The sequence below is a fragment of the Mobula hypostoma genome, chromosome 4 (genome assembly GCF_963921235.1).
Source record: "Mobula hypostoma chromosome 4, sMobHyp1.1, whole genome shotgun sequence".
NCBI classification, from domain to species: Eukaryota; Metazoa; Chordata; class Chondrichthyes; order Myliobatiformes; family Myliobatidae; genus Mobula; species Mobula hypostoma.
In genome coordinates, this window is record NC_086100.1 from 147,978,556 (window position 1) to 147,992,379 (window position 13,824).

At 41.7% G+C, this 13,824-nt stretch overlaps 1 protein-coding gene and 1 pseudogene across 3 annotated transcripts in view; one reads left to right on the plus strand and one right to left on the minus strand.

Annotated features, from left to right (window-relative positions):
* The window catches only part of kiaa0232 (KIAA0232 ortholog), a 162,079-nt gene that overhangs the window by 126,421 nt on the left and 21,834 nt on the right, over window positions 1-13,824 (minus strand). The gene's annotated exons all lie outside the window — the stretch shown is intronic.
* Window positions 1-13,824, plus strand: part of LOC134345986 (actin-like) — a 37,227-nt pseudogene that overhangs the window by 2,734 nt on the left and 20,669 nt on the right.

Sequence of the window (13,824 nt, forward strand, 5' to 3'; positions counted from 1 at the left end):
ATGCTACTATAGGTCCTTGTCTCTGCTTGCAGAAGCATGTACTTACTAGTCCAGAAGAGGCACATTATCCACAGTAAGACTTGTTATTGAACTACAAGTTTGTCTGCACACTAAGCAATGGATGGTACTAAGGTAATCATAAAGGTTCTGGGATTTGCAAATCTGGGTTACCTGGTGTCAGCTTTCCAACATCGATAATACCAACGATCGTCAGTACATTTAAAAGTCATGAGAAACTTGTGTGAAGCATGCTAAACAGAAATTTTATTTGGAAAAGGCTAAGAAAGGCAGTAAATCTTTAAAATACCCTATAGAACGTGGCCTAGTAACTTCCTGGGAGCATTTGGAGAAGTTCCAGAAGCACACTTAATACACCAAATCAAGAGAAACCAGCTATGATAACTATTGCTCCACTGACTTCTTTCATTAACACAGAGAAGATGACAGAAATCATGTTTGAAAGCCTGAATATACCAGTAATATACATGGCTATTCCTACAACTCTCGCACTGCATGCATCAAGAAGAACGCAGGATATAGTTCTAACAGTGGCTTTGGATTAACTGATGCTGTCACTGTTTTGAAAACTACTACCTGCCCAATGCTGTTAAAAGACTTAAATTGTCAGGAAATTATATTACCGAAAATATAAAGATGCCTGTATGAAAGTGAATATCCTAAGTACAATCCTTAAAGAAACTTTTGATAACATTAAGGAAACATTATGTTATGTTGCTCCTGACAATGAACTAGAGCAGAAATATCAGATGGGCAATCAACAACAGGAATACACACTTCCTGATGAGAGTCCAATCACAATCCAAAAGGAGCTCCTCAAAGTACCAGGACTAGGTGTATAAAATGATGGGGTACATCGACCGTGTGGATAGCCAGAGGCTTTTTCCCAGGGCTGAAATGGGTAATACAAGAGGGTGTAGTTTTAAGGTGCTTGGAAGTACGTACAGAGTGGATGTCAGGGTTAAGTTTTTTCACTCAGAGAGTGGTGGGTGCATGGAATGCACTGCCAGAGATGATGGTGGAGGTGGATACAATAGGGTCTTTTAAGAGACTCTTAGGCTACATCCACACTAGACCGGATAAATCTGTAACCGAAGTTTTTCTCTTCGTTTTGACCCTCCGTCCACCCGAAAAACAGAGCTTTTCCAAAACACTCTCCAGAGTGTTTAAATCTGAAAACACCGGTTGGGCATTGTAGTATGTACGGGGTAACCGGCTAATTTTAAAAATGCTGTCATGACGTGCCGGAACAAATGGTGGCAGTAGCGCGGCATTTCATTGCTTTCTTGAACGCAGCCTCCAACACAACAACAACATTTGACAATAGATGTGTAACAGCCTAATGTAACATTGTATGGAAATACAAGATAACACTGATGCAGACATGCTTCATACACTTAACAAGGTGCTTTATTGACGTATTACTTGTGCAAACATTCAACAGATGCAATTGTCTCTTTTGCCCAGTAACTCGTTTTATTGCATGTTAAATACAGCAAAGTAATACACAAAGACGTGGCAAAAGTAAAGGCAAACAAATGAGGTAACAGCAAACCACATCAAAGTTGCTGGTGAACGCAGCAGGCCAGGCAGCATCTCTAGGAAGAGGTATAGTCGATGTTTCGGGCCGAGACCCTTCGTCAGGACTAACAAATGAGGTAACAGCAAATTTCACTTTTACCCAGTAACAAGCCTTATTGCATTTAGTTGTAGCTGTCGTCCCTTTCATCGGTGAAGAGACTATGGCTGTAGGAAATGTTTCTGGACAAACGCGCACCAAGTCTTTCATTTGGTAATTTCCATTTAAGTTTTTCTAGTCTGTAACTGGACAAACGCGCACCAAGTATACCATTTCCTCTTCGCTTGTTTTCTGTGTGACCTGTGCATGCCCAGTGGGAGGAGATTCACCCAATACCCATTTTAATGTTGGCAGAGGTATTTTCATAAACGCCTGGTGTGGACGCCTATTGTTTTTACATGAAACAGGCGTTTTCAAAGTTAACAACAGGAATTCTGCAGATGCTGGAAATTCAAGCAACACACATCAAAGTTGCTGGTGAACGCAGCAGGCCAAGCAGCATCTATAGGAAGAGGCGCAGTCGACGTTTCAGGCCGAGACCCTTCGTCAGGACAAAGTTATCCGGTCTAGTGTGGACATAGCCTTAGAAGGTACATAGAGCTTAGAAAAATAGAGGGCTATGCAGTTTCTAGAGTAGATCACATGGTCGGCACAACACTGTGGGCCTAAGGGCCTGTAATGTGCTGTAGATTTCTAGCTTCTACGTTTGCTTAACAATACCAGTGCATATTTGCAAGAAACCAGAATTCATGAACTGATCTGTAGAAGTATTTTAAGATGCGATAAATACCTGAGGAAAGACCTAATTAGCAATATAATGCTCTCTGGTGGTTCCACACTTTTCCCAGGAATGCAAGATTGCTCAATGAGAGTAAGTGTCAAGTACCCAATGGACTACAAACTAATGTCTTTGCACCACCAAACAGGAATTATTCTGCTTGGATGGGTGCATCAGTTTTAACTAGCTTGCCAATATTTAAGAATATGTGGGTCACTTGTAATAATCATAGAGAATTATAGGCCAATAACAATTAACAAAAAGCATTTTTAGGGATTAAACAATGAATTGAAATTTGCCTGGAGATGATCAAATACATTAATAAACAGCCCAAAATTAACTATTGTGTTTTAGTCAAATTAAAGAATTAAATAATTTACACAGAGGGTCGCTAGTACCTGAAGCGAGCTGCCAGAGATCACTGGAGCAACATTTAAACGGGATTTGGATAGGTACATGAAGGGGAGAGACTTAGAGGTTTATAGGCTGAACCCGAGTTTCTGGAACCAGCAGGAAAGATGCTGTAGTCGGCATAGACCATTTGGGCTGAAGGGCCTGTTTCATGCTTTTTTTACTCTACGGCTCCCGTTTGAACTTCTCCAATCGGATCACAGCCATTACAAAAAAAAAGTAACATCCTGCATCACTGATGAAAGAATAATTTCTCTCCTCAGCTTGAACACTGAATCAACTGAAATGGTTGACCTCATTCTCTTCAAATGCTTTTTCTTTCATTTTCAAGCTGACTGTAGTTTCCCCTTGCCTAGTTGTATTCTGATCTATCGCATTATTCCAGAAAATCCTTGCAAGTGTTTCTCAATCTCATACAGCAGCATTACCAGAAGGTCCTCATGGATCCTTACCTGTCTGGACATTTCTTTTACACAACAGCACCATATTGTTCAAAAATATCATCCAAAGTCACTAGTTTCTATATGTATGCTAAGAAACTCACAACAGATACTCAGAAAATTGAAAGGAGGCCACATTTTAGTATCCAACTTTAAAGACTGTTCTTTTGAATGATCGTAAGTGATTTGAATAAACATCTTCAGATGAATACAGCTGCATTTCAGGTGTGAACCAACAAGATTTCAGAATCAGAATCAAGTTAAATATCACTGGCATAAGTAGTGAAGTCCTGTATGTCAACTGTACTCTTTTCCATAGATGCTGCCTGTCCTGCTGAGATCATCCAGCATTTCATGTGTGTTGCTTGGATTTCCAGCATCTGCAGATTTTCTCTTGTTTGTGTAGCGAAATTTGTTGTCTTGTGGCAGCAGTACTTTGCACTACGTAATAAAAAAACCTATAAATTACAATATATATAAAAAGTAAATGAAATAAATAGTGCAAAGAAAAAGAACAAAAATAGTGAGGTAGTGTACATGGATTCGTTGTACATTCAGAAATCTGTTGGCAGAGGGTAAGAAGTGTGTGTGTCTTCAGGCTAATGTACCTCCTCCTCGATGATAGCAATGCAGACATCCTACCCTGCAAATATTCATTTCAGGGAGGTCTCAACCAGAAGTCTCAACCTCATAGCAGTCTGTGTCAATGAATTTATTAATTTTGCAAGACATCAGATTCACAAGTGTTCTATGAGACAGCTCACTTCTGAATTCTGTCTTAATGTGCCATGTTCACAATAGCTGCTGTCTTCATTGATGAGCAGGCATAGTTTTTTGCTATTTCTGAATCAGGAAACATTTTCCTGAATAGCTTGCCTGTGTGCTTACACACTTGGAATGGCAGGTTATGCTCAATGATGAAAGATGTAAAGTACACCTCAGCTCTAGTGACCTTCTCTGTCAGACTTTGGTTTTCTGCTGAAAGGAACTGTGAAATACTTGAAGCAGCTTTCCCTGCACTTAGCCTCCCTAATATGTTGTGGTCCCTAAAAGAAATAAAAGCACAAGGTGTATCCTTATTACAGGTGTGTGTCGCTTAACGTCCATTTGGACAATGTCCGATCGCATATACGTCCGTAGTCACACACATACACACATTGCCTGCAATAGTTGGGATCAGAATTTACATCGAAATAGGGGATTTAAAATGAGTGATTTAGAAGTTCTGTCTCTTCAAGTTCAAGTTTATTGTCATCTGGCTGATTGTCCACAAATGAAACAACCTCTGTCCGGACCACGGTGTAGCTACAATACATATATCATGCACACCACATAAAACAATATATTACCATATTATTTAATAAAGCGCAATTCAACATGCATATAAAGTGCGCAGCACAGGTGAACAGTTCGCTGTCCTAATGACGAGACCTCAGTTGGGGGCCGGGTATTTATTAAAGTCGGTTTTTCTTCTGAAAACAGCTGCGCTTAAACCCAGCCCATCACGGGCTTTGATGTACCTATAAGTGGAAATGTTTCAGGGAAAAAACCCCGAAGAATTTGCTTGACGCGAGCGCGTTTTTAAAGATGTCTTAGCGAACGATTTTGGAATTTCACTCCAATTTAAACCCCGCTCTAATCCCCTTTAAGATGACAACGCGCCCCACCCGTATAGGACAGCCTCGTGTAGTCAGGTTGTCACCGCCAGCCTTGGGAGTTTCTTTGCCAGGCTTTTGTACTTCCATCACTGACAGTTGTCCGGATGATTTCAGCATCATTACAGAATTACAGACGGCAGTAACTGAACTGATGAAATATGGAAGAAAGAGGTCAACTATAAAGCCCGCCCACAGAGAAAACTGATGGGTCTACCTAGCACAAAGAGAGATCAAGCAGGATTCATTCATTTTCTTTCTTTCTTTTTTTCCCCTCTCCCTCTCTAAAAAAAAATCAATTTCCGGGATATTGTATATAATTTGAGGGAATCAGGGAACCGCTATCGATATGTGGGAAACTCTCGGAACTCCCGGCAGAGGTGGGATGTCTGCAATTACGGCCTGGGTGATGTGGGTCCTTAATGATGGGTGCCGCTTTTTTGGTCTATAGATAGATAATTTTTACCTTGCATTTTATCTGTTTGCAAATCTCAGAATTACCACAAGATTTAACATTCAAAATCTACAGACTGAAATGCCAAATCACAAGTAGAATTTGAAGCATTATCAAGTGACTTAATTAAATCACTGAAAATGCTTCCTGAAATGTATCTTTCTCCCCCTCAGTAAATGAAAATACTAAACATGATAAAGTCAGCAGATGCTGGAAATCCAAAGCAACAAACACAAAATGCTGGAGGAACTCGGTAGGTCAGACAGCATCTATGGAAATGAATAGACAGTCAATATTTCATGGTGATACCCTCCTTCAGTTCTAAGAAAGAGGAAGATGCCAGAATAAAAAGGTAGAGGAAGGGGAAAAAAGCTAGATGGAAGGTGATAGTCATACTTTATTGATCCCGGGGGAAATTGGTTAATAGATGAAGCTGGCTGAATGGGAAAGGTCAAGGGCTAGAGAAAAAAAGAATTTGAGAGAAGAGTTGACAGTAGGAGAAAGGGAAGGAGGGGACCCAAGGGGAAGTTATGAGCAGGTGAAAAGTAGTAAAAGGTCAAAGTGAGTAATGGGGGGGAGGGGGCAGAATTTGTTCACCGGGAAGGGACGAGGTCTTCCCTTTTCTCAGTTTCTTCACCTCTGCCGCATCTGCTCCCAGGATGTGGCTTTCAGTTCCAGGACATCAGAGATGCCCTCCTCCTTTAAGCAACAGGGTTTCCCTTTCTCTACTACTGATGCTGCCCTCACCCGCATCTCCTCTATTTCCCGTACATCTGTGCTCACCCCATCTTCTCCTGCCCTAATCATGACAGTCACTCTTGCCCTTACCTACCATCCCATCAGCCTCTGCATGTAACAGATTATCATCTCCAAATTCCACCATCACCTAAGACAGATTCCACCACTAAACATATCTTTACCTTTCTCCCCCACCCCACCCCCATCTCCACTTTCCACAGGGATCACTCCCTCCACAAGTCCTGTCCATTTGTCCCTCCCTCAGGTACTTATCTCCCTTCAAACAACTAAAGTGCTCAAGCTGCCTATACACCTCCTCTCCCACCTCCATTCAGGACCCAAGCAAGTCCTACTAGGTTCACCTGCAAATCTGCTGGGGTTGTTCATTGAGACCGGTGCTTCTGATGCAGCTTCCTCTACATTACTGAGACCAGGCATAAACTTGGGGACTGCTTGTGCTGTGCTATATTAAATTTTGTAAAAAGAAATTGATGAAAATCTGAACAATTCCAAGTGACACTTTAGCTCTGTGAGCTTGCTATACCAAGGTGTCTGTACCAGTTAGTTACACTGTAGATTTGTTAAATGTTTGTTAATAATGGCTGTATTCTTACACTATAGGTTGTTACATGTTTGCTAATCATCTCTGAATTCTTTCTCAACCTCAGGCACTCGTGATACGAGAACAACAGACCCAAGAATTTATCTGTCTATGCGCATCTCTCAATGCTTGTGAACCGAACCCCTACTACCGAGGCACCTTTGGCAAGGTTCTTGGGACTTCACTTAGACCAGGGATTACAAATGATAGGTGCTGAGGACGGACCCAGGATAATTCCAAGAGTCAGAATTTGGAGTTCCCCTGACAACGGCGACAATTATGTGGCAGCTGAGAATCGCGAGTCCTGAAATATTTATGGAAATCTTTGCAACTTACAACATGGTATCTAGTGTGGTTTATTTGTGCTTTCTGTTTCATGATAATAAATTACGCTTAAGTTACTTTGTTGTACTTGTATGCTTATTACTACATTTCCTGGACATTCAAATTGGTTTGCGTCTTTTGGGTCTGATCACCCCAGCCCATTACGCTGCTTTGTCGAGCACCACACCACACCAGCTGCCCCAAACAAATCTTCCCGTTGGCCAAACATTTTAATTCTGACTCCCATTCCAACGTGTCAATCCATGGCCTACTCTTGCGCCAAGATGAGGTCACCCTCAGGGTGGAAGAACAATACCATATCTTCCATGTGGGTACTCTCCAAGCTGATGGCATGAATATTTTCCCCTTCCAGTAACCAAATTCAACCCTTCCCCCATTGCACAATCCTGATTTGATAGAGACAGATGTGAGAGCACAGAGGAACATCTGGAGAAACTTCTGAAATGCCCGCTTCGCTGCCGCCGCTACAGTGTGGTCCGGAATCTCCGGAGTAGGCCCGAGTCCTCGGCTTTGCTTATTTTGGCGGCCGGGACAAAGTTGAAGGTGCTCGGGAGGCTGTATCGGAGGGGCTGGTCGGAGGCTCAAAGTTTTCGGACAGGCTCAGTTGGCTGTGGTCGGGTGCTTCCACTGCATCGGCAGTTGTCAGTTATCGGTGCCTGGAGGTTTATGGCAGGGGAGTTTCTCCCTTTTTGCTGCCTGCTATCGGGGACTCGGGAGTCGATCGGGACTTGAGACTTTTTTTCAACCGTGCCCATGGTCTGTTCTTTATCAAATTATGGTATTGTTTTGCACTGCTGTAACTATATGTTATAATTATGTGGTTTTGTCAGTGTTAGTCTTTGGTTTGTCCTGTTTTTGTGTGATATCACTCTGGAGGAACATTGTATCATTTCTTAATGCATGTATGCATTTCTAAATGACAATAAACGAGGACTGAGTGTCCTCATAATCTATCTATAATCTTATTCCTATCATCACCAAGACCTCCTACTTCCTCCTTTTTGATGTTGCGTGCTTCCATCCTTACCTCAATCTAACAACTAGCAAAACTCTCATCCGCACTTTTGTTACTTTCAGAATCAATAATTCCAATGGGCGCTTTGAGTGTTCACCATCAGTCCATCCTCCGAAGACTGAAGTTGAACCAGATTTATGAAATCAAATTAAAAGGTATCAAATGCAAACTGAAGTTCCATTTCCCAAGTACTGCTCAGTTGGCTCACCAACAGAACAATAATATCACAAAAAAAGGCAGATTTGCCAATAAAATTATTTGCATTTGAGTTACATTTAAGCCATTTTTTATTGTTTACTTGAATGACATTTTAGCTAACTGAAGATGTTTTTGAGAGTCTAACAAAATCTACCTGGCTAATCTTCAAAACAACTTATGGAAAGTAAAAAGCAATATGGATTTTATGTTATATCCAGATAACATTTACATTGAAATGTATTTCTAAACAATGATTGTACATACTCTTTGTACATGTTCGCCAGGATAAGAGAAAAATAATATTTATACAGATTGAGTACAGATCAAATTGAGACATTCTAGTTGAAACTTACTTCATGTGTTATGTATCAACGTTTTTTTTACCCCACAAGCGTCATTTTAGGTGCCTGGACAAGGCTGGTGGATGACATCATTAACAAAATGCGGAGAGGTTGCTGAAATATTCAGCAGTTAAAGGGTAGCGGACTGTGAGCTACAAGCAGAAGAGCGAGCTGGGTGGAGTTAGTTGAAGAGTTCACTACAGCAGTGGGCGAGTCTAATACTTCTCCATGTCCAGAAGATTGTGATAATTAGTGGCACACAGTGCATATTGGATACGTGACTGTCACTTTGTACGATCCATACTTGGATTTCTGGAGTATCTGTGGCGACCACTTTTTGTTAATTTGTACATGGATTCGACTGTGTTACATGGCGGCCACTTGTGTTCAGGAATATTCCGTGACTGTCACCTTGTGATATCCCTATGGGGATTTTGGAATTTAGGCGTCACTTTGTTACCCCTGCATGGACTCTAGTATTTCAGTGACGACTACTCGACTTCTGGAATCTTCTGTGACTGCCACCTTGTGTCATCTTAAAGTGGATTTATGAGCTCTCCCTCACAGACACCTGTACCTGTTCACGTGGATTTCTGGAACCTTCTGGATTGCTAACCTAGGACGCTGTTTGAGTAAGACTTGGTAAGAACTGTTCCTAGACCTCCGTAGTTCGTGAGCTAAAATGCACTGTTAATTTTTGTTTAGGGGAGTAATTTGTTTAATTGTCTGTATTTGAGTAGATACTGAAAATATAGCTGTTTAACATTAAAAATTGAGTCTGTGGCTACTGGCACATAACACATGTCCTTAGGATGTTCAAAACAAATTTATAATAAAGATTCAAGATTCAAAAAACTTTATTGTCATTCTAACCATACATCAGCTCTGCCGGGCAGAATGAGACAGCGTTTCTCAGGGGCAGTGCAATCATAACATAACAAATGCAACACTAAATAATAAACATAACAATAAATAGTAAAACACAACAGCCATGGCTGTTAAAATCACTTATAAGTGTCCAGTGCAAGTTAAAGGTGTCCAAAGCAGAGTCAGGTAGAGCAGCTATTTAGCAGTCTGACTGCCTATGGGAGGAAGCTGTTTAGTAGCCTTGTGGTTTTAGTTTTGATGCTCCTGTAACGTTTGCCTGATGGCAGAAGAACAAACAGTACATGGAGAGGGTGTGAGGGGTCTTTAATGATGTACCGTGTCTTCTGGGGGCATCGACTCTGAAAGAGGTCTTGGACAGAAGGTAGGGAGACCCCAATAACCTTCTCTGCTCCCCTAACCACCCTCTGCAAGGCTTTTTTGTCGACAGCACTGCAGCTGGAGTACCAGGTTGTGATGCAAAAGGTCAGCACACTCTCAACCACGCCTCTGTAGAACGTAGTTAGGATGTTAGTGGGGAGTGATGCTTGTATAAGCTTCCTCAGAAAGTGCAATCTCTGCTGGGCCCATTTCACAATCCCAGTGGTGTTCCTGGACCAGGTGAGATTGTCCGAGATCTGCACCCCAAGGAACTTGATGTTTTCCACTCTCTCCACTGTGGAGCCGCTGATGCTGAGGGGTGTGTGCTCAGGCTGAGACCGTCTGAAATCGGCGATCATCTCCTTGGTTTTGGTGACATCAAGCATCAAGTTGTTATCCCTGCACCAGCTCTCCAGGTATTTGACCTCCTCCCTGTACATAGTTTCATCATTTTTGCTGATGAGCCCCACCATACATAATGTTGAATGGCACATATTTTCTCATCCATCTAGCAAATTAGTCACTCATCACACCATCCAATTGTTCAAGGCAACACGAACTTATTGCCACAAAAATCCCATGTAATATATTACAAATACCAACATCACTGAAGAATTTCTCACCATTTATATAATTTTGAATTATGTTTTCATTCTGTGTTCAAATGTGACAGATCAATAGCACAGACACTGCTGAAAATCTTTTTTAGTTATTAATGTAGATTATAAAATTAATTATCAACCAAGTAAAACACTTAAAGCAAGAGTAATGTCCATAAAATCCGGCACAGAAATATCTATTTTTTTTAAACTTACCATTTGTTTGAGTGATAATTGTTAACACCAAAATATATTATTTAAAATTAAAGTTATGAACCAAGACACAAGTAACTAAAAATAACTAACATTCTTCCCCTTTTCTCATGCCCAAAACTCCACTTTCAAATGAATGACTTTGGGGATCTTATGCCAAGTCTAATCTGGCAAAGGGTCTGAAAACAGATTCCTCAGTGTGAATGCAGAGGAGTGTCATCAAGATTCTGCTCTGGATTCCATAGGGCGAACAGTAATGAAGCACAGCAAAACAACAGCCAGCAGAGTACCTAAGTTTCAGAACTTCTGAGAAATTATGGCAGTTTTGTGCAGAACTGCTGGCAAAACCAATAAAATCTGTTCCAACATGTGTAACCACACAAAGATGAAAAAATATTTACAGAAACAAGGTGAGTAGAGTGAATATTTTCTACTGTATTTCTTTAAAAGGTGAAATAATCGTTTTTATGTGCCTAATTAAATACACAACATATATTGATTAATCCACTAAAACTTCACTTCTATATTATTTGAATTTCACTCAATTTAATGGTTTTAATCTGGCACTGAATTAAATAACATTAGAATATCAGAAACAAGGCATTTTGCCCCAGATGTCTGTTCTCTCAACCAGTTGAACTTTTACTTCAGTCATTTTCCCCACACTAATTCCACAATTCCTCAATACCTTAATATCTAAAAACCTATCAAGCTTTGTTTTGAATATACTCAGCAAATGAGTTTCTAAAGTCTTCTTGAATAGTGAATTTCAAAAGTTTCACTACCTTCTAGAGTAAGAAATTTCCGATTTTAGCCCTGAATAGTCTACCACTACGACCTCAGGCTCTGGACATCCTATAAAAGGGAAGTATCAAATCTGCATGTACCTTGTCAAACCCCTTGAAAATGTATCTTTTACAGGTTTCCCCCGCCATCCGAAGGTAGTGCGTTCCTATGAAATGGTTCGTAAGCCAAAATGTCGTAAAGCAAAGAAGCAATTGCCATTTATTTATATGGGAAAATTTTGTGAGCGTTCGCAGACCCAAAAATAACCTGCCAAATAACACATAAAACCTAAAATAACAGTAACGTATAGTAAAAGCAGGAATGATATGATAAATACACAGCCTATATAAAGTAGAAATACTTTTCCACAATCATTACTGCGCTGTTCTCCGTAGCGAAAATTTCACCCAAGCGCTGTCGGCAAAAACACGGCGCAAGCGCTCTCCAGTAACCTTTAAGCTATGAAGCTGCCAAATCATACCAAATAACACGTGAAAATACACAGCCTATATAAAGTAGAAATAATGTATGTACAGTGTAGTATCACTTACCGGAATTGGTTCAGCGCCCAGCATACTGATGTTGGTGTGTTAGACTGAGTCGTTGCAGGTTGGGTGGTGCAGTGGCCCCACCCTCCAGGCCACCGACCGATACCGACCCGCGAAGCATGCAGGGGTGCAGCGGTAGCCGGGAGGCACACAGCACATCTTTAAGAAAAAAACCGAAATAAACATGCTAATTAATTAGGTGCCACCCGGCACGTAATTGTCAGCCCAGATCAGTGCCGATTTCAGATTGCGTCGTCTCTGATCTGGGCTGACAATTACGTGCCGGGCGGCACCTAATTAATTAGCATGTTTATTTCGGCTTTTTTCTTAAAGATGTGCTGGGTGCCTCCTGCTTACCGTTGCATTCTCCGCGAATCGGTATCTGTCCGCGGCCTGGGGGTTGGGATGGTGGGACACTGGGGTGTCATCTCGTCGTCTGTTTCCATTAAAGCAGGCAGCTCATCTTCTCCTATGACTGCTTGCCTCGATGTCAAAGATCGAGGTTCGTCGTCTGCTATGGCTGATGTGGAAGGCTTGCTTGACTGCTGAGCCTCACGCATTTTTCTATCATACAGTTCTTTGTAAGGACTCAAACCATCTTGCAAATATCCCCTAAACCGATGTACCCTTTCAAAATTCGAAAATCTCACGCAGTTGCTTCACGTTCAGTTCGCTACTGCATTCGGTTTCGATTGTTATTCTTTCCTCTTCCGATTGCATCAGCTCTTCATTTATCAGTTCTTGGTCATGGGATGCCAAAACCTCTTCAACATCATCTTCATCAACTTCCACAAGCCAAACTCACTCTGTCCTTACTTCGTTCACCACGATCGAAACGCTTAATTACGTCTAGTTTTACGCTAAGTGTAACACCCTTACGAGCTCTTTTAGGCTTTTCCGACACCTTAGAACTCATCTTGCAAATGGCTGCTCACAGGCATGTGTTAAAGCAATGCCGGTGAGAATGCAGTTCTGAATCTGGGGGAGAGCGGCTGCTCTGGGCGCGCGTTGCCTTTCTTCGTAACAGTGAAAACACCCTCTGAAAGCGAAAACTAATGTAGGTGTTTTGTAACAGTGAGGTTTCGTAAAGCGAACGTTCGAAAAGCAGGAGACACCTGTACTTCTCATTCCTGTAAACTCAAGTTTATGCCCAATCTTCTTAATCTCTCCTTATATAACATTCTTCTATCTGAGGAATCAATCTGGTGAATAATTATTGCAGCTCCCCTCTTGCAAGTACATCAGTTTTCTGTAGACTTGAACATGATCTTTCTATTGTAGTTCTAGACATGATTGTCAATTGCTTTTTCCAGTGTGTTTTTTATATATTCTTACAGACATTCCAAGGTTGCCAAGCCGAGGAGTGGTAGTGGGGACAAGCTCCCACTACCTAAAAGTACTCCTCATGGCATGCACCTCAAATAGCCTCTGACAACCAAGTCCAACTCCTGGCCTTCTTGTGTGGCTTAGCCTCTAAGCCCGGCAGAACTGTTTCTACTGACAGGAGAAGGGGCGAAGGCGGGTCCTGGCACTTTAAAACCAGTGCTTCGGGTAGATGGAGCTCGTCAGTCTGGGAAAGTAGTCCATCTGAGAGAGGGAAAACTCTGATTTCAAACCTCTGCAGCCTTGCGGCCATATCCACTCATGGGAAAGCTTTGGGAGTAAACCCTGAGGACAAATCCGGAGCTGGAGTTCCTAAGGCAGTCCAATGTTGCCTTCAACCTCGTTCTGGCAACTCCTGCGACAACACTGGTGCAAAGCTGCATCGGCCCTTGCCTTTCCCTTGGACAACATTGATGTCGTGGAGAGGGGAGACGCTGCATGGGCAACTGCCAGTCTTCCATACAACCTTGCCCAGGC